This window comes from Erinaceus europaeus, chromosome 18, assembly GCF_950295315.1.
Source record: "Erinaceus europaeus chromosome 18, mEriEur2.1, whole genome shotgun sequence".
NCBI classification, from domain to species: Eukaryota; Metazoa; Chordata; class Mammalia; order Eulipotyphla; family Erinaceidae; genus Erinaceus; species Erinaceus europaeus.
In genome coordinates this window covers 61120197-61139466 of record NC_080179.1, presented here as the reverse complement: position 1 = coordinate 61139466, position 19270 = coordinate 61120197, and the positions used below count along the sequence as shown (strand labels likewise).

At 35.0% G+C, this 19270-nt stretch overlaps 1 protein-coding gene across 1 annotated transcript in view; it reads left to right on the top strand.

Annotated features, from left to right (window-relative positions):
- Window positions 1–19270, top strand: part of LRP1B (LDL receptor related protein 1B) — a 1816831-nt gene that overhangs the window by 31068 nt on the left and 1766493 nt on the right. The window lies entirely within an intron of this gene.

Here is a 19270-nt window from a genome sequence, read left to right as displayed (position 1 = left end):
TTATGCTAGATGGTGAGTGACAGAGAGGGGAAAAAAAAAGAAACACTTGCATTTCTGTTCCACTGCTCATGAAGGTCTTTACCCTGCGAGTGAGAACTGGGAACTTAATCTCTGGTCCTCAAGCTGCCACTGGACCCCATTTTTGTCTTTTTCAATGAGAAAAAAAAAGTTTTGCTTTCTTGAAAAGAATTAAAAGCAAATATTTCTAGGCAAACTGTGTAGAATTGATCTTGTGCCTCCCTACTAATCAGTAATAGGTTATTAGAGTAAGCTAATTTTTAAAAGTTACTTATATAAAATAAATTTGCTGATAATTTTAAAATTAGTTTTGAAAGTAGAAGGTATCTTCCTCAAAGAAGCAGTGCTTAACAGCAGAATGCATATTTCCTATAGGAAATGTTCAAGTAACATATTTTATACTGCTATTATATTTTCGACATTGTGAATTCTAGTCTTGTTACAGCATTCTCGAAATAGGAGGGAAGACTTTAAAATATTTTTAGGGTGTTAAAGTGAGTTAACGTTATAAGCACCAACTGTCAGCAGGCTTTGGAGAGTCTGCAGGGAGCCATGTTTATTTGGTATAATGGATGTGTGGTCACGTATCTCTTTAAGCAATAACAATCTTTGGGAAATTCTCATTCCCTCCCAAAGTCCACTCTAACTGAACTGTCTCCTAGTCCACTGAGGTTCATGCTGCTTATAAGGTCATCATGCTCTTTTTAGGAGAATTTTTTCTTTGATTTCTGAGTTTAACAAATAATCCTGTCCCATAAAAATTGGGATATCTGTCTTTCTTTTCTTTTCCGAAAACCATTGCTTTCTACTCACTAGGAGAGTTTCTGGGTAATCATAGCTTTTATGATAAATTATCCTGAGATAACAAGACACCCACCATTTAAATGCTTCCTTATCTTCACCTGGAGTCAGTTGGATGAACTCCATACAAATGATGTCACTTCAGTGACCTTGGGGAATCAGTTACAAAAGCCAATTTTAGAGAAAGATTGGAACTGAAAACAGTCACTCAGACTTCATGGAGCAATGTGGGATTTGTTCAGAGGATGCTTTTGTCATTTTTAAAAAGGAGCAAATTCTATGTGTTAACAACTATACTGTTGTAACCACTGCTCCCCACCTCCAATTAAGTAAGAAAAAAGAGCCAATTTACCATTTTTATTATCTATAAAGTTATTAGAAGCAGTATGAAATTAATGTAAAATGCACTAATAGGGAGTGGGCCGGGAGGTAGCACAGCAGTTAAAGTTCACCTCCCCAATCTCCCCCTACCCACCTGTGGGGGGAGGAGGGACACCTCGCAAATGGTAAAACAGGTCTGCAGGTGTCTTTCTCTCCCTCCCTCTGTCCTCCCCTCCTCTCTTGATTTCTCTCTGTCCTATCCAACAACAACAGCAATAACAATACCAACAAGGGCAACAAAATGGAAAAAAATGGCCACCAGGAGCAGTGGATTTGTAGTGCAGGCACCTAGCCCCAGCTGTAACCCTGGAGGCAAAGAGAAAAGAAAGAAAAGAAAGAAAAGAAAAGAAAAGAAAAGAACAACTCTAATAATAAACTAAAAAGGGTATTTAATAAAGAAAAAAATAAATCCCAGTCATCTGGTAGTCAGTGAAATGTCTTGACTATCCAAGTATCTTCATTCTGCATTTTGTTTCCTTAACCCTTAAACTTTTAGATTGTCATAAAAATCTCTATTTCATATCTAAACAGTTATAGGGAATTTAAAAATGGTATTATCCAATAAATGTTATCTTGACAGTGACACTAAATATGTGAACTCTTATTTTCATTAGTTGATGACTATTTTCCATAAGAGGCACATAACAACCAATGGAAATTACAACCTATGATCTAGGAATTTCTTATTTTTCTTTTTTATTGTTGAACATCTATTGATAATTAGTTGCAAATAGTATTTTTAGAAGATAATATAAACGGTTATACTTGTTCTTTTCTGTTTTTTGTCAGTTTACCTCAATTCTAGAATTGCTTTTCACATGAAATTGAAAATGAACAATAACTAATTTATAAAAAATAATTTAGAATAATCATAGTCTCTAAAACAATAGGAAAATTCACTTCAGAGAATCTGTCTGCTTTATTGTCTACAAACAATTAACTGTAAATCAGTTTTTATATTTTAGCCTTCTCATGCTTCATATTAACAAAACTGTTAAATGAAGCAAGTTATTCAGAAATATGACAGAAATATATGTGGAAAATAATATCTTTATTTAATGACTATATATGTATCTTTTACCAACACTATTTAGAAAATCGGATTTTATTTCACCCAAGAAGATGTTATAAAGTAGCTGCTTTAAAAAATGTCAATTTATATTCTTGTGTAAGTCAGCATTATTTTTACTTTTCTTCTCCTTACCTGTCAGAATTAAATAAATATGTGACCCTTTTTGAGAAAAAAATATTTATTTATATTTTAGGACATTTGTTTTAATTATGAAATAAATTATATGACTTTTTATTGTCTTTATTTATTTGATAGAGACAGCCAGAAATCAAGAGAGACGGGGATATAGGGAGGGAAAGAGACAAAGAGACACCTGTAGCATGCTTTACCATTTGTGAAGCTTTCCCCTTGCAGGTTGGAGACCAGGGACTTGAACCTGTGTCCTTGCGCATTGTAAGATGTGCGTTCAACCAGGTGTGTCACCACCAAGCACCCTATATAACAATTTAAACATAAAGTTTTACATTAATTTTATAGAATGCTCCACTATGCTATATATTTTCCCATTAATTCAGTATTCTTGATAACTGAAACCTAATATAGATAAGTGATAATTTTAAAAGTTGAACTCAAAATAATAGCTCCTGAGTAATACATACTAGACAGGATAAAATTTGGCCTTTGAGATATTTTACAGATTTATTCACTAATTTATTTAGTATGTGAGAATGATAATGGAAGAAAACTAAAAAGACCTCTCACTTCTCACCTTGGGTATACAGTTGTGCCAGGAATTGAAACAGAAGCCTCATGGGATGATGCACACTTGCAATTTGTTGTTCCAAAGGTTTAACTATCTCCTCAACAACCTTTGAAATATGCTATAGTTGCAGAGAGTGATGACGCAGTGGGAACAGTGCACAACTAGGCATGAATGAGCCTCAGGGTTTGAGCCCTGAAACCATTTGTGCCAGAGTGATATTCTGGTGTTACTCTTATATAGATCAGTAAATTAATTAATTAATTAATTAGTTAATTAATCAAAGGAGAACAAAGTACTTTTTAATATTTATTTATTTCTCTTTTTGTCGCCCTTGTATAAAATTGTTGTTGTAGTTATTGATGTTGTTGTTAGATAGGACAGAGAGAAATGGAGAGAGGAGGGGAAGACAGAAAGGGGGAGTGAAAAGATAGACACCTGCAGACCTGCTTCCACTGCCTGTGAAGTGACTCGCCTGCAGTTGGCGCCAGGGGCTTGAACCAGTATCCTTAAGCTGGTCCTTGCATTTTGCACCACGTGCGCTTAACCCGTTGTGCTACCGCCGACGCCCGAGAACAAAATATTTTATTGCAGGGCCAAAAGATAGTTTACCCAGGAGAGTGCACACTTTGCTGTGCATGAAGATCTGGGTTCGAGCCCCCATCAAGCACATAAGAGCAGAACATGCACTTGGGGGAAAGCTTGTTGAGGGGTCGAGCAGTGTGATGGTATCTCTCTTTCTCTCCATTTCTCTTATTCTCCCCCCTTTTCTTTCAACCTTGATCTGGGAAAACAAACAAACAAAAAAGTAGTGTCCATGGGGAGGCGAGGAATCGTTCACGTTTGAAACCCAAGTGGTAGCAAAGAAGAAAAAAAGAATTTTTTTTTCAGCAGTGTCATTGACATGACTACATATAACACTATAGAGTTTATTTTAGATGACACAACACGACCCAACATTTGTGGGCAGGAGGTTAAGCAGGAAAATGAAAGGAAGTCTGGGGCAGTCGGTAGCACACCTGGTTAAGCCCACACCTTATAGTATACAAGGATCCAGGTTCAAGCCCCTGGTTACCCACCTGCAGGGCGGAAGCTTCAGGAGTGGGGAAGCAGCGCTGCAGGTTTCTGTCTCTCTCTCTGTCTCCCCCTTTCCTCTCAATTTCTCTTTGTCACTATCCATTAATAAATAAATAAAACATTAAAACATTTTTTTTTTAAAAAGAAAGAAAATGAAAGGAAGTCCACAATAGGCAATGGTAACTTAATGACAAAATTCGAAAAATTTAGTACCAGCATATTTTATATTTTAGTAGCATAGAAGCTTCAGTGTAATGTGTTCTGCTCCTAAAATAAAAGTTTCTGGTTTAAATCAACACTCCAGATTCTTCTACTTAAATCAGTAGAGCAACTGTGAAAACTCACTGAATTTCTCCAAAATAGAATGTTTATATTTCAAAATGTAATGAATGAATGACATGGTTTTAAAAGTGAATAAGACAATAAAAGTGATTTATAAATTCTACAGAACTTTGCAGAATTAAAAGTTAATGATTCTACAGTAGTAATAATAAGTTAACTTTGCTTTTGTGATTTCAAAAATTACCAATTTTTGAATCTTTGTTCCTTTTGCCTAATTTTCATTTAACTTAATTCTGAGGATGGCAGGGAACACAGCTTAATAACAACTTATTATTTCAAATAATGATAAGTGGAATTACACTTTGATGAAAAAGTGTGAGTGACACAGTAAGGAAAAGCTTTAATTTATATGTTAGAGAAAGGCCTACTGCAGTGCCCAGTGGAAATAGCAAATGGAAGATTTCTTATGGGTGGTAAATAGGTATACAGGGAACCCAGTGATTTTTTTTGTTTTGTAAATTCCCTAATAATAGTAGAGCTGAAACACTGGCATTTATGTTTTCATCTTATAAACTTAACTACTTTCAGAAAGAAAGGTTAAAAGCTCTATTTTGTCTAACTTAACCTCAGGTCAGCAGAAGTATAAAACCCCAAGGGATAAGTAGATTAAGACCATTATTTAAATAAATTTCAGAGACAGAAATAGTGATGTTAATAATAATTATTACATAAACAGAGAAACAAGATATAAATTATACTTAGTACATTTGAGTCATATTATAGACTCTGAATAAGATTTTGAGAAGCACACATAATTTTATAGGACGTGAACTGTATACAGAAATTTTAAGTTCATTCCAGTTATATGATTATAATTGATTTCCTTTTGATCAGGAGTTAAAAATTTATTTTTTTTACTTTAATGGGGGCATAATGATTTACATGACATTTGTTGGCATGTGTACAATCTATATTTTAAAAAAATATTATTTTTTAATGAGAGAGGTCCAAAGATAAGACAGAGAAATAAAGACCAAAGCACTGCTCACCTCTGGCTACTACTGATGGTTCTAGGGATTGATCCTGGGACCTCAGAGCCTCAGGAATAAGAGTCATTTATGTAGTCATTATGCTATGACCCCAGCCCCACATGGGTACAACTTCTCATTTTCCCATAATAAGTAACTGCAAAATACTCTCTCCTCAAACCTTTTCCATCGTTATACAACCAGGCCCCAACACCTTCCATCCCTTTCCTGCCATTTTTTTTTTCCCCACAGAAGTCAGTCTTTTGCTTTGGTGTAATTCACCACAACCAGTCAAAATTTCATTTTGTATTTCCCTTTCTAAATTTACTTCTTAAGTTCTGCCTATGAATGATATTCAGTATTCATTCATCCTTCTCTTTTTGACTTATTTCAATTAACATGATTCCTTCAGACTCCATCTAGGATGAGGCAAAGAAAATAATGTCATCAATTTTAACAGCTCTATAGTACTGCATTGTATGCTAAGTTATTCATCTGTCTGGGTAACTTCCAGATTCATTCTATTACAAGATGTGTCTGGGGAGATAGCATAATGGTTATGCAAAAGACTGTCATTCCTGAGGCTCTAAGGTCCCAGGTTCAATTTCCAGCAACACCATGCCTCAGAGCTGAGCAATACTCTGGTGTCTCTCTCTCTCTCTCTCCCTCTCTCTCTCTGTCTCTCTCTCTGATTAAAATAAAAAAGAAAATAACTAGTTAGTCATAGTTACTTGTTGTATAGGAAAATAAAGTATTAATAATTAAAGTGTAAATCAGAACATCCTTAAACATCTTTATGACTCAATGTTGTATCCGAATCATCTCTGCCCCGAACGGATATCTGTAGAACCCAGCCCCATGTTTGGAAAATGTTCAGCTCTAAAGAAACTATTTGGAACATTAGTTTGAGACCAGACATTGCTAAATCAAAGAGTGCTACTTCCCTTTATGCCAAACAACACAATAAACTCTCTGCAAAAGGAATAGAGACTGCTGACAAATAACTGATGAGGCTTTTAATAAGTGTCATTTTGTGAATCAGTATTGTGAGAGTTTCTTTTTCACAAATGGAAGAAGGATTTTCTAAACTCTCCTGTGAAAGGATGAGGATTTAGTGTTGGCATTACTGAACCCAGTAGTAAAACAAATCCCTCCTTCAAGTTCCCCTTGAAGTAAAGAATGGCACTTGAACCTTTCATTTGGTAGTATGTGGATTATAGATATCCCTCTGCTCTACCACCAAGGTGTGTGTCATCCACTTTGCTATCTTCATAAATAGCCGACTGGGAGAATTAAAAAAAAAGTAGAGAATAATTGAGAAATTGCCTTTTGGCTTCAATAGACATTACTTGATTAAAGAGTTGGAAGGTGCTGTGAAAATACATTTAGTTCTCTGACAATATTGTAAATGAAGCTCAACAAATATGCACCAGGGTACTGATCAGATACTTGGGAGGAACTATTTACACAGCTGACAGATCCTGCTAATGAATCCTGGATTGGCACAATAATTAACTCAACTGTTTCTTACATCCAGCACTTCAGAACCAGCCAATAGCACTAGGTCAAAGATGCCAATTATTTAGAATATCATGCTTATAGAATGTATAACACTGTCTAGTTCAAAATATGATAGTATTTGATGTATCTTTATTTACAAACTCCTTGCGCCATCTCTTGGAAGAGTAGAATGTGAAGTAGTATTTGTGAAAGAAAAAAAAATCCTCTTCTAATTCAATCAATTGTTTGACTAAATCTTTCTCTTTTTTTTAACTATAATATTCATACACTACTGATGACTGTCAAAACCAACTAATCACATTAATAATAAACTCAGTCCTTTGTCTAGTCAATGAATATAGACTGTTTTAGTGAAAATGTGACTGTAAGAATGCTCATAAAGAAACAAAGTTTATAACTGATAGGAAAGACTGATGAACAGTAACTTTTATATTTAAAGAAAATTTATACATTCCTGTATATATTGCTTAAAGCCTTTTACCTTCTGGCTTTCTTGGGATGAAAGGTACACATAAAAACAAAACAATTTCATGCAAATAAATCACCCAATTAATCTTAATAATCTGATTAAATAATTTAATTAGCATGCATAATTTTCATAATATTTTTCATTTATATGAAAATTAAGACTTATAAGTACACAGCTTGGATAATTAGCAAAACCACTCAAATATTAAAATATAAGGTGTTAAAAATAGCAAGTAAATCCTTGATTCTAAAGATCTTTAAATATGTGAGAGACAGCAAGAAAAATGTGTTTGCCAAAGTGCAGGGTAAACATCAGGGAATGAAAATATAATATCTATACACCTATACTTAGAAGACATAAGTTCCCAAATTCCTTGAACAATTAGAATATTGATTTATCAGCTACCAAGTTAGTAATTTTTCTTGTATATTGATGTTATAGTTCAAAAGTGATACTTGTAGCTTTGTATTTTTCACACAATTTGGTAATATTCATCTTACTGTATGAACATCAAGCTTGACAGATCTGATTAAGAACACATAAAAACAAGTTTAGCTGGGCATTTTTATTACATATATGTAGAATATCTTATTCTATTTCCCTTGTGCTACTTTGTCCAATTTTATGCCATGAGTTTTATAATGAAATATTTGATTTTAAATTTCATCATCAGTAGCCAATTTATAAACCAGCATTGCCTTTAAGTAATTATGAGAATGCAGTCAATATGATTGATCTTTCATGGTTTTATAATACTTTTGTCAACAGTTCCACTTTTTCCAGCTAGTAAATCATTGGGAACTAGTGATGATTTCTGTCTGTGTAGAAATGACCCCCTGATAGTGTTAACTGAAGTTGTCTGGAGCAATCTTGAGTTTAATGAGAATCAAGCTCTCTAGAGCTCCTTTCATGTTCTTATCTTAATGCTGTTTTTAGGTGTTTAAGGAGAACTTAGAGGAAATTTATGATTGGGATGCAAAATGGTTCCTAATGATTTAGCTAGAAGCATATGAATGATTACTGTCTTGACACACCAAACTTTAAATGCATTTTTATATATTTGAAATCACTGTAAGCAACAATTATGCACAGCATTCCCTCTTAAACAGGAGGGACCTTAGGTCCATGCAAATCCAAGAACTAGTAGTGGCCAAAATGCTTCAGATCTTAGAATTTCTAGTTCTTTTGTTTCTTTTCTGTAACACTATGACATAGCTCCAAAAAATGACTGAGTTTATACATAGTTGGGTGTTATGACAATAATACAAAATCAGAGTTTTAAAAAAAAAATTAACAAACATTTCATAGCTAAGAAAATAATTCAAGTATCCTTTCTATCCATACTACTTCTTAAGCCATGGGAGACATAACATGTGATGTAATGATGTCACCTGCACTGAAAAAATTTCTAGGGTTCTCATTTTGGAAGGACCTTAAAAGCCTATTGCATTTCACTTTAAATTCAATGACTTGCAGTCTGGATTTCCAAAGTGTAAATTTAATCTTCTTCCCATAATCAAAAATGAAACCACACAAAAGTAAGAGTGAAGGGATTGATTATACTATTTTTGACTTTTAAATTTTGAACCTGATTTTAAGTAGGAGGATATTTTTAAGGGTAATTCTAAGAGAAATGCTTCAAAATATATTTCTTAATAGTATTAATGTTATATAAAACATCCCTTTAATGTCTACTCTAAAGGATAGCTTCTTTAGAATTTGGATCCTTTAAGACTGAAGTCATCCCGAATTCCACTTTACTGGATCATATATGTGTGTGCTTAACATATGAATATGCATGACATATACATATTATGTCTAGCATATGCTTTATATCAAAATATGTAAAACATATGGACATATACATCAACACATTTTGAATTTTAATTTTATGAAATCTGAGTGTGGCCAAATTCAGTCCATGCCATGCTGATCTTTTATAAAAATTAGGTGTTATTGGGGATAAGCAGTTGTAGCATACCTAGTACCATACAAAAATTACAGTGCTCAAGGACCCAGGTTCAAGACCCAGTGACTACCTGCAGCAGGGAAGCTTCACAAATGGTGCTACAGTGCTACAGTCATCATTCTTTCTTTGCCTCTCTGTCTCCCCCTTTCCTCTCAACTTCTCTCTGGTTCTATCCAAGATAAATAAATAAATAAATAAATAAATAAATAGTAAGTAAATAAAATTAGGTGTTACCCAAACTTATGAATGAATGTCTTGCATTATTAGCCAATAATAATGAAGTGACATTTGGAATAAAGGTCCACTGCCAATTCATGTTCCTGAGATAATCCATCTTGGCTGTCATTCCGCTCATCAAGGTAATTACCACTGTTTCAGAATGAATCAGGAGACATTACTCTATATTTCTTAAAGTAAGATTTCTGCAACCTATTAGCTCACTTATATCTACTTGCCTTCCTGAGTTCACAAGTGGAACCCAAAGAAATTAAAGTCTATTTTAATTAAGATAATTATTTTTATTGCTACCAGGATTATTGTTGGGGCTTGGTGCTGGCACTACAAATCCACTGCTCCCCACAGGTAGGTGTGTGTGTGTGTGTGTGTGTGTGTGTGTGTGTGTGTTTTCTTATTTGGCAGGACAGAGAGACATTGAAAGGGGAGGGGAGATAGAGAGGTAGCCAGAAAGACAAACAGCTGCAGACCTGCTTTACTGCTTGTGAAGCATCTCCCCGAAGGTGGAGAGAGGGCTTCAAATCTTGCATGTGTTGATAAGTGAGTTCAACCAGGTGCGTCACCACCCAGCCCCCAATTAAGATAATAAATCTTCAAAAATGAATTTACTTTTTAAAATTTGTATTTCCTTATTACTGGGTAGAGACAGAGAGAAAAACTGAGTAAGGAGGGGAGGGAGGGAGGGAAAGACAGAGAGAGACATCTGCAGCCCTACATCACCACTTATGAAATTTTCCCACTGCTGGTGGAGACTAGGGACTTGAACTTGGGTCCTTGAGTACTGTATTGTGTGTGCTTAACCAGATGCACCACTGCCTGACCCCATGAATTTACTTTTTAAAACATTGTTTTGTTAAGGAGATGATTTACCAGACAGTTGTCACATGGGTATAATTTCTTATTGTTCTATGATAGATGTTGGCACATCATTTTCACCAAAAATTCATTTATTCTTATCAGTAGTTTCCTTTTACCTGCTTCTTCCTTTCCCTCTTTTCCTTCATTCTTGAGTTTCACTTTCTCAGATAAAAACAGTGTCGTGAGTATGCAAGTGTTAGAGCAGCTAGTCCTTGTAGGAGGAAGACTAAATTGGAAATAGCTTAAAAATAATTAAAAATCAATCTATATCAGTTTAATTTTATTATCCTCTTGAAGAATCATTAAACCAGTTTGGCTATTATCATCAGAATTTTTTCTCTGGTTTGAAAGGTGAAAGGTTAATGACTCATTTACTGAGGTATGCAGTTTTCTTTCATTTTTCACTTACAATTATCTTCACTTGTTTGAAAATGCAATGCAGTTTCCAAGATGTATTGTAGTCATTCATTATTTCTGTCAATTACAGTTTCTAAATCATAGACTTAAATGAATCACAAATAAGCATTAATTGATTTCCATCACTGGATGCCCATTTCCTGAAGTAAAGAATGGGGCAGATTTACTTTTGAAAATCTGCTTTCCATGACAGCTGGAGCATTGGCGCTCAGCAGATGTTAGTTTCTAAAAAGATGGTATTCACTTCAGAAACTGACTCTGGATGTCGATGTTGTCTGTCTCCCTGGAAAGAAATGTTTGTTGACAGAGTAGTGTTGATGAGAACAGATATTTGGCTGAAATAATGGTGGTTTCATAGAACATTTGTACCCCCCTAAGCATCTCCCTGAGATGTCAAAATTCTCTGATATGTCCAGGTAGCATTGTAATTTGGAAATAACAGGGGTCCTGCACTTTCTTCATAGTTTTCATAACTCTGTATGCATATATAACATAAATATATATGTGTTTGACACACATATATATATACACATATTTATTTCAAAGCAAATGTCTTTTAGTCTCAAAAATACAGTGGTCACATCAAGGCAAAATTAATATTAATATTTACAAATTTAGAAAATTCTGGTTAGAATAATTGTGGTAACATGGTACACATTTGCATTGCTTATAAATTAAAATCAATAAGTACTTAAAATATTTCTGTATTGAGACTGCATTAATTCTCTCTTGAACCAGGCTCCATTATAATTGACATCTCTCTAACATTTAGAATCCAGGTTACTATCCCAGGAGTGTTATTATAATGAGCTTGTTGCCATAGGAACGTTACAATCATTGACTTACTTTTTACTATTGGAAATGTAAATGCTATGGCAAATTTAGGATTTTTCAATTATTAAGAAGCTTAACAAATCCTGTGGAGTGATATTATTCTCTATTGGAAACAAACACTTGGAGAATTACTTATTTTGAAATTTTAGGAGAGAGGTTTATTGTAATATCAGCTGAGATCTAATGTTATTAGTATGACTAAGAGAAGACTATGATTAGGAAATGCCAAGAAAAAGTTGTCAATAAAAAGCCAGTGTCACCTAACATGAGGAGATGAGAAATTCTACCCGTGTGTCAACAACCATACTGTAAATCGTTAATCCCTCAGTAAAATAATTAAACACAAACTGACAAATACTGTAAACATTGCGAATTTCAGAAATTAAAAAAAAAAAGCCAGTATCAGTGTCAGATAATCTCAAACTTAAGTTTGATTTGGGCTTGTCAATGCTGAAAGTCACATGTTTTCTAAGCAGTTCTATTGATTTTTCAAAAGATAGTAAAATAATTATTTTCATTAATTTGATTAGTTAGCCAATCATGCTCTGAGAGAAAAGTAGATTTATAAACACCCATTTGTTCAATAAAACAATTTTATACCACTCACACGAATCTTAACATGATAATTATATTTTCTATAGCATAGTTAGATGCTTGGTTTTGGTAAGGAAAAATACGAGTTTCAACCTATCTTTAAGCTAACAGTTAACCATCAAGTTCTGTTTAAAATTGAAGCATAAAGTACTTTATCCTCATGCTGACTTTAATAGCAGTAGTAGGTCTTACCACATTATGAAACGGTATTACCTTTTAGTGACCAAAGTCCACTGGGATAGAGGTTAACAAAGGGGAAGTGCAGATTAGAATATCTCAGGAAGGTCAAGAAATCATGTTTAATTTGATTTTTATACATGAATTGCTGTAGAGTAATGAGCTTTCTTTAATTACCAATGTGACAAATGGCAGAATCTAAGACTGAATATACATTATGAACTCTATGTATCTTGTGCTAGTTTTATTTTGATTGTGTATGAATAATGTTTCCTGGATACTTGCACTAAGTCAGTGTCTCAGAGCTAAGTTGCTTACTCATTCCTTAAAGAGTGATCCCTAATGACAAGAGTAAACAGGTGACTTCTAATTAAAGATGATATACTCAAATGAGCAAGAGGAAATTTCAGTTTTTGAAAGCTTTCTTTTGAAAATTATCAGTTGCACTAATTAGAACACCTTTCAGCATTGATTTCTTATTTAGTCACTGCTAAGTCCACTTAATTACTCAGAATCGGTCCCCAGGAAACTAAAGTTGACAAAACATTATGGTTGACTTTGTAGTTTCTTTCTTAAAAATATTATTTATTTATTCTGCATATAGACAGAGAGAAATTGAAAGAAGGGGAGGGGGAGAAGGAGCGAGAGATACTTGTAGCAATGTTTCACCATCCCTGAAGAATTCCCTCTGCAGGTGCAAACAGTTCTTGAACGCAGGCTGTGTACTGTAATGTGCTCTCAGCCATATGTGCCGTCACCTATATCTGACATCGTCATTTTTTTCAACGTGCTATTCATATATTTGTTTGAACTGTACTTCTTTGAGTAATACTAAGATGCAGGAACTTTTTTTTTTTTTACTGACTTTCCCCTATTACATAGAATTTTTTTTAGTTAACTCAGATTTTGTTCATTCTGTAATACATTGGAATTTAATCTTGCATTGAAGTCTTAAAATTCATGAGTAAAACATACTTGTTTTTGTGATAATAATAAAATATTTTCTTTAAATGTAGAGATCAGTGGAGAATAACGTGTCTGGAGAGGGCCAGGCTATAGCACACTCTGCATCTTTTCCATCCCAGCTACTACTCTGTGATGTTAGTTCTTTCATTAAAAAAAAAAATGTTGGAAAGAAGCTAAGCTAAATATGTTCTTTAGTCTGAAAAGCAATGAAAATGACTGTCAGAATCCTCAAATTGGACAGTTTTCTTTAATATTGGTTTCTAATACCATAATCTTCATCATTCAACCCTTTAGAAATAGTTCCCATGTGTGTCAACACCAATTTGAAAACCATTAACATTACAATCAAATGATAAAAAAAATAAAGTAAAAACACATTGGTGCACTTTGAATTGTTGTAAACCTTGACTTGGATATTTGTAAATATAATTACTCCACAATAGTGCAATGAAGAATGTTTAAGAGTTAAATGATGTTTCAGTTGGGAAGTTGTCTCAGTAGTTAAAGCACAGGACAAAAAAATGCATGAGGACTCAATCAGATTCACTCTCCAGTACATGTGACTGGATAATCCTCTGTCTGTCACTCAGTCAATAAATCTTTCTTTCTCACCTAGGTTACCACTGGGACTCAGAGTCTGACTCCACCATCCCCTGTAATCTTTTTTCTTTCTCTCCTCCCTTCCTTCCTTCCTTCCTTCCTTCCTTCCTTCCTTCCTTCCTTCCTTCCTCCCTCCCTCCCTCCCTCCCTCCCCTCCCCTCCCCTCCCCTCCCCTCCTCCCCCTTTCTTTCTTTTTCTTTCTTTCTATTACCAGAGCACACTGCTCAGCTCTGACTTACAGTTTTGCAGGAGATTGAATCTGGGACTTTGGAGCTTCAGGCATGACAGTCTCTTTGCATAACCATTATGTTATCTCCTTCTATCTCTCTTCTCTCTCCTCTCTTCCTTTCTTGTGGGGTCTGAGAGCCCGATGAGAGCAGTAGCATTGCTCCACTGTTTGTGAAGCTTCCCCCTGTAAGCAGAGATTGAAAGGATGAACCAAGGTTGTTCTACTGGGCGAGTCACCACTTAACCCACCTTATACTCTTGAGCATCTGATTTTGTTAGAGTACTGTAAGAGTTCAAGATTTTCCGTAGTTTATTCTTTTCCTTTCCAAACAGCCAAAAGTAGGGGATTTAGGCAAGAAAGAACATTAGACTTTGATGCTTCATTTTCAGTGGAAACTTATGAGAAGAAAAAAATGATGACACCATGTGATTTATTCTCATAACAAAATTTTAAAGGCGATAAGAAGTAAAAAAATTCAATCTGTTCTCGTTCAATTACTTACATTTATACATGATGTCTGTCACCTTTATTCTGAATTCATATTTGAGTGTTTCAAAATGGGAATGTAGACTCTTCATAAAGATTTAGCATCAACAAGTAATTTCTTAATTTAATGGTAATTATATGGTTCTAAAATGGACTTTCTTTTTTTCAAGGCATATTTTCTCAATACACAGATCTTTATGTGCTGAAACTAAATAATTTTGCCATCATTCAAAAATCATACTAACTTAAGTTTTAAAATGCATAGATAAATTTAACGGTATATTTAAAATTGAAAAGCACTCAATATGACTTACTGTTTTTTTTTCTTTCTTTCTCTCTCCCGTCCCGTTCTTTCTTCTTCCTACACCTCCTCCTTGTTTTTTTGTAACCACAGGAGATTCACTGCTCCATGATAACTTTTAGGTAAAGACAAAGGCAAAGAGGGAGAGAGAGAGAAAAAAAAAAGAGAGAGAGAGAGAAAGAATGGGCCATAGCACTGAGGGCAAGCCTTGAATTTTGTCTCACACATGACAAAGCAATGCACTATGCAAGTGAGTTACTTTTCTAGCCCTACATATATTTTTCTAAATAATATTCAAATCAGCAATCTATCTTTAAATGTTAATTGTTAATTGAGACACTATGTGAAATAAAATTTCTTTCTGTTTTGCATAGTATACCTTCTAATAAAATGTGATACTTTCTTTATAAAAACAAACTGTCTGGACCCCTTTACTCATGTTTAAAATAGACAAAAACTGCTTTATTAACACACTATTAGATTACAGTGTTGGTTGGTTTTTTTGTTTTTTTTTTAGTTTTTAATCTTTATTTGTTTATTAGATAGAAACAATCAGAAATCTAGAAGGGAGGGAGATATAGAGGGAAAAAAAGAGACAGAGAGGTACCTGCAACACTGCTTCACCACTTGCAAAGCTTTCCTCCTGCAGGGGGCCCAGGGGTTCAAACCTGGATCTTTGTGCACTGTAACATGTGACTCAACCAGGTGCGCCACCACCTGATTATAATGTTTTAAAGTGAAGAAATGATTTTAACCAGAAACTACAGGTGTCATAGATGAATTTTTTTTCAAACATATATTTTTAAGTTATTTTTTTATTCTTTTTAAAAAATATTTTAATTTATTTATTCCCTTTTGTTGCCCCCCCCCTTTTTTTTATTGTTGTAGTTGTCGTTGTTGGATAGGACAGAGAGAAATGGAGAGAGGAGGGGAAGACAGAGAGGAGGAGAGAAAGATAGACACCTACAGACCTGCTTCACCGCCTGTGAAGTGACTCCCCTGCAGGTGGGGAGCCAGGGTTCGAACCGGGATCCTTATGCCGGTCCTTGTGCTTTGCGCCACCTGCGCTTAACCCGCTGCGTTACACCCCGACTCCCTAAGTTATTTTTTAATGACATAAGTTCCACTTGGTATTGTAAATAAAAGGTTATCCTTTCCCATAAAACGTTTGCATTTTAGCAGAGAAGGTATGGCACTAGAACTTCCAAGTTGTTATTAGGGTCAAATGGAGCATATTTTTGTGAAAAACATATTTTTACAGTGATAATCACAGCAAAATGATCTACTTGGTTAGTCTGGTCTGCTGTTTAAATATTATCCTAAGTATTTATAATGATAGACCTGTAAAATCGCTTAATTGGGTAGTCTGCTACTTAAAAATTTGTCTGAATTGTCTGAATAAAATGTAGTTGCCAACACAGGACTGTGTTAGATCTAAATAAAGCAAGTCTAGCCATGTACTGGACCCAGGTCCAAGCCCAGCCACTGCACTGAAGGAAATTAAGTGCTGCTATTTCCCCCCTTGTCTACACCTCACCTCTGTTGTCTCTCTAAAAAGTAAGTAAAAAAGAAATCAAACATGATAGCAACAATAAAGTTCTCTATTTGAAATATCTGATATGTCTTTATAAATTATCTGTCTTTCTATCAGTACAGAATATATTATATTATCAGTACTAATTGCTAATGTTAATAATATCATGATGGAAGATAAGAATTGGTAAAAAAGAACCTTTGTAAAGTATACTTTATTTAGGAATCATGTGAATAGCAAAAATGATTGTTGTGGCCCAGGAGATGGCATGGTGGGTAGGAATTGGACTTTCAAACATGAAGTCCCGAGTTTTCTTTTCTTTTTTTTTTTAATATTTATTTATTCATTTTCCCTTTTTGTTGTTCTTGTTGTTTTATTGTTGTAGTTATTATTGTTGTTGTTATTGATGTTGTTGTTGGATAGGACAGAGAGAAATAGAGAGAGGAGGAGAAGACAGAGAGGGGGAGAGAAAGATAGACACCTGCAGACCTGCTTCACTGCTTCTGAGGTGACTCCCCTGCAGGTGGGGAGCTGGGGGTTTGAACTGGGATCCTTATGCTGGTTCTTGTGTTTTACTGTCACCTGCACTTAACCTGCTGCTCTACAGCACAACCCCCCCCCCGAGTTTTCTATTCCTGGCAGCACATGTACCAGAATGATGTCTGATTCTTTCTCTCTTTCCTCCTATGCTTCGCATTAACAAATAAACTCTTAAAAAAAAAAAAAAGAAAAGATAGCTTGGATTTACTTCCCAGATTAATGGTAACTATAGTAGTTTCCCTGTGCCTTACTTTAAATTTGTTTCTTGTCTTCCTTCTTCTGTATAACCAAAAACTATATCTATTTTCTATGTGAATGCTCTTTGGTATCTAGTCTTAAAGTGACAGAAAACAAGATCGGATTTTTTATTTTGGAATTGAATTTTAAATTAGGATGCTATACACCACAGTTTAGTCCCAGACCTCTGAGTTCTCTTATATGCTTGTAAAATTGGCAAACTTAAACAAGGTTTTAGATGTAGTGTTAGAGTATGGATACTAAATGCTAGCATTTCTTAAGCTTTGTCCAAATTAAAAAAAAAATGCATCTTGAAAAAAAAATTCAAAAAAGGGAGAAACTGGAAACTGAACAAACTTAAGTCATTGTACAATTTAAAACCAAAAGACTGGAATTGAATGGGACCTGTAACCCCCCCCCCCCCCCCCCCCCCCCCCCCCCCCCCGCCTAGTACTCCTAGAATAGCTGAGCCATTGGCTACATCTAACTCATTTGTATAGTTAGTTACCTTAGTTGCTGTTGTCTTTTTCTTAATCATAATGGGACAGAGGTTTAATTAAAAGACATATACAACACAAGGCTGCAGCTAAGTGGTTATTTATATAAGCCATGTTAGATATTTTAAGTACGGAATGAGTATTAGGAAACTACAAACAATGGAGTCTATTGAAGCACTTACTCCCTTGAAATCAATTTAACTTACAGTAATAGCACATCACAGCTACTTATTAAGGGACTTTTTGGAACTACCTGGTGCTAAAGGGTATGCTGCACTGTACTACACATTGTGTAACTTACACTCTTGTGCATTGCTTCACAGCCTACTCCAAAACATACACATCCTATTGCAGATACGTTCTAAAATGCAGTGGTTTGTTAGTTGAAAAGGAGGCTTTCTGTAGATGGACATTATATCATTTCTTGTACTGTTCTCTCTGAACAGAAGACTGCCTTTTCCATTTTATTCAACATTTCACAATTTGAAATTATCACACTGGGGGCCAGGTGGTGGCGCACTGGTAGAATGCTTACGTCATCATGCACGAGGACCCAGGTTCGAGCCCCCAGTCTCCACCTGCAGGGGATGGGGGTGGGTGTGGAGTGGAATGGGGGGGGGTGTTTCACGGGTGGTGAAGCAGGGCAGCAGCTGTCGCTCTCCCTCTCTGTCTCTCCTCCCTCTTCACTCTCCATCCTGCTCAACAGAAAATAATAAATAAAATAAAATAGAGAAATTAATCACATTGCTCTCTTAATGTAGTACCTAAATCGTAGGTAATTGGTCCCATTCACACAATATAATAATATAAGAATTAAATGAATTTGGGGGTCGGGTGCTGGTCCACCTAGTTGGAGCAAACATGACGGTGTTCAAGGATTTGGGTTGGACCCCGGTCCTCAGCAGTTTTCACATTTAGTGGAGATGCTCTACAATCCCACTTCCTTCTCTATTTATCTCTGTCCCTATCCAAAATAAATACAGGAATGAATAAATGAATAAATAAATAAATAAGGGAGACCAGGAGGTGGCACACCTGGTTAAGGGCACACATAACTGCACAAGAACCTGGGTTCAAGCCCCCGGTCCCCACTTGCAGGGGAAAAGCTTCACAAGTGATGAGGCAGGGCTGCAGGTGTCTCTCTGTCTTTCTCCCTCTCTGCCTCCACCATCCCTCTCACCTTCACTCTATCTCTATCCAATAACAAATAAATAAATAAAAGAACGTGCTTTTTAAAAATAAAATAAGTAAACTCTTTTTAAATGCAATTAATTTAGTAGCACTTTGATTAATATATGAAGGTCAAGACGAATAAAAAAAATCAACCTTATTTTTTATTATCTGAGTACTGTAAAAAGGAAGATCAGGATCCTGAAAGGATCGTTAACAATACCTATCATATCACAAAATAGAGACAGTGTTTTTCCACATTACCAGTTTTCTTTAAA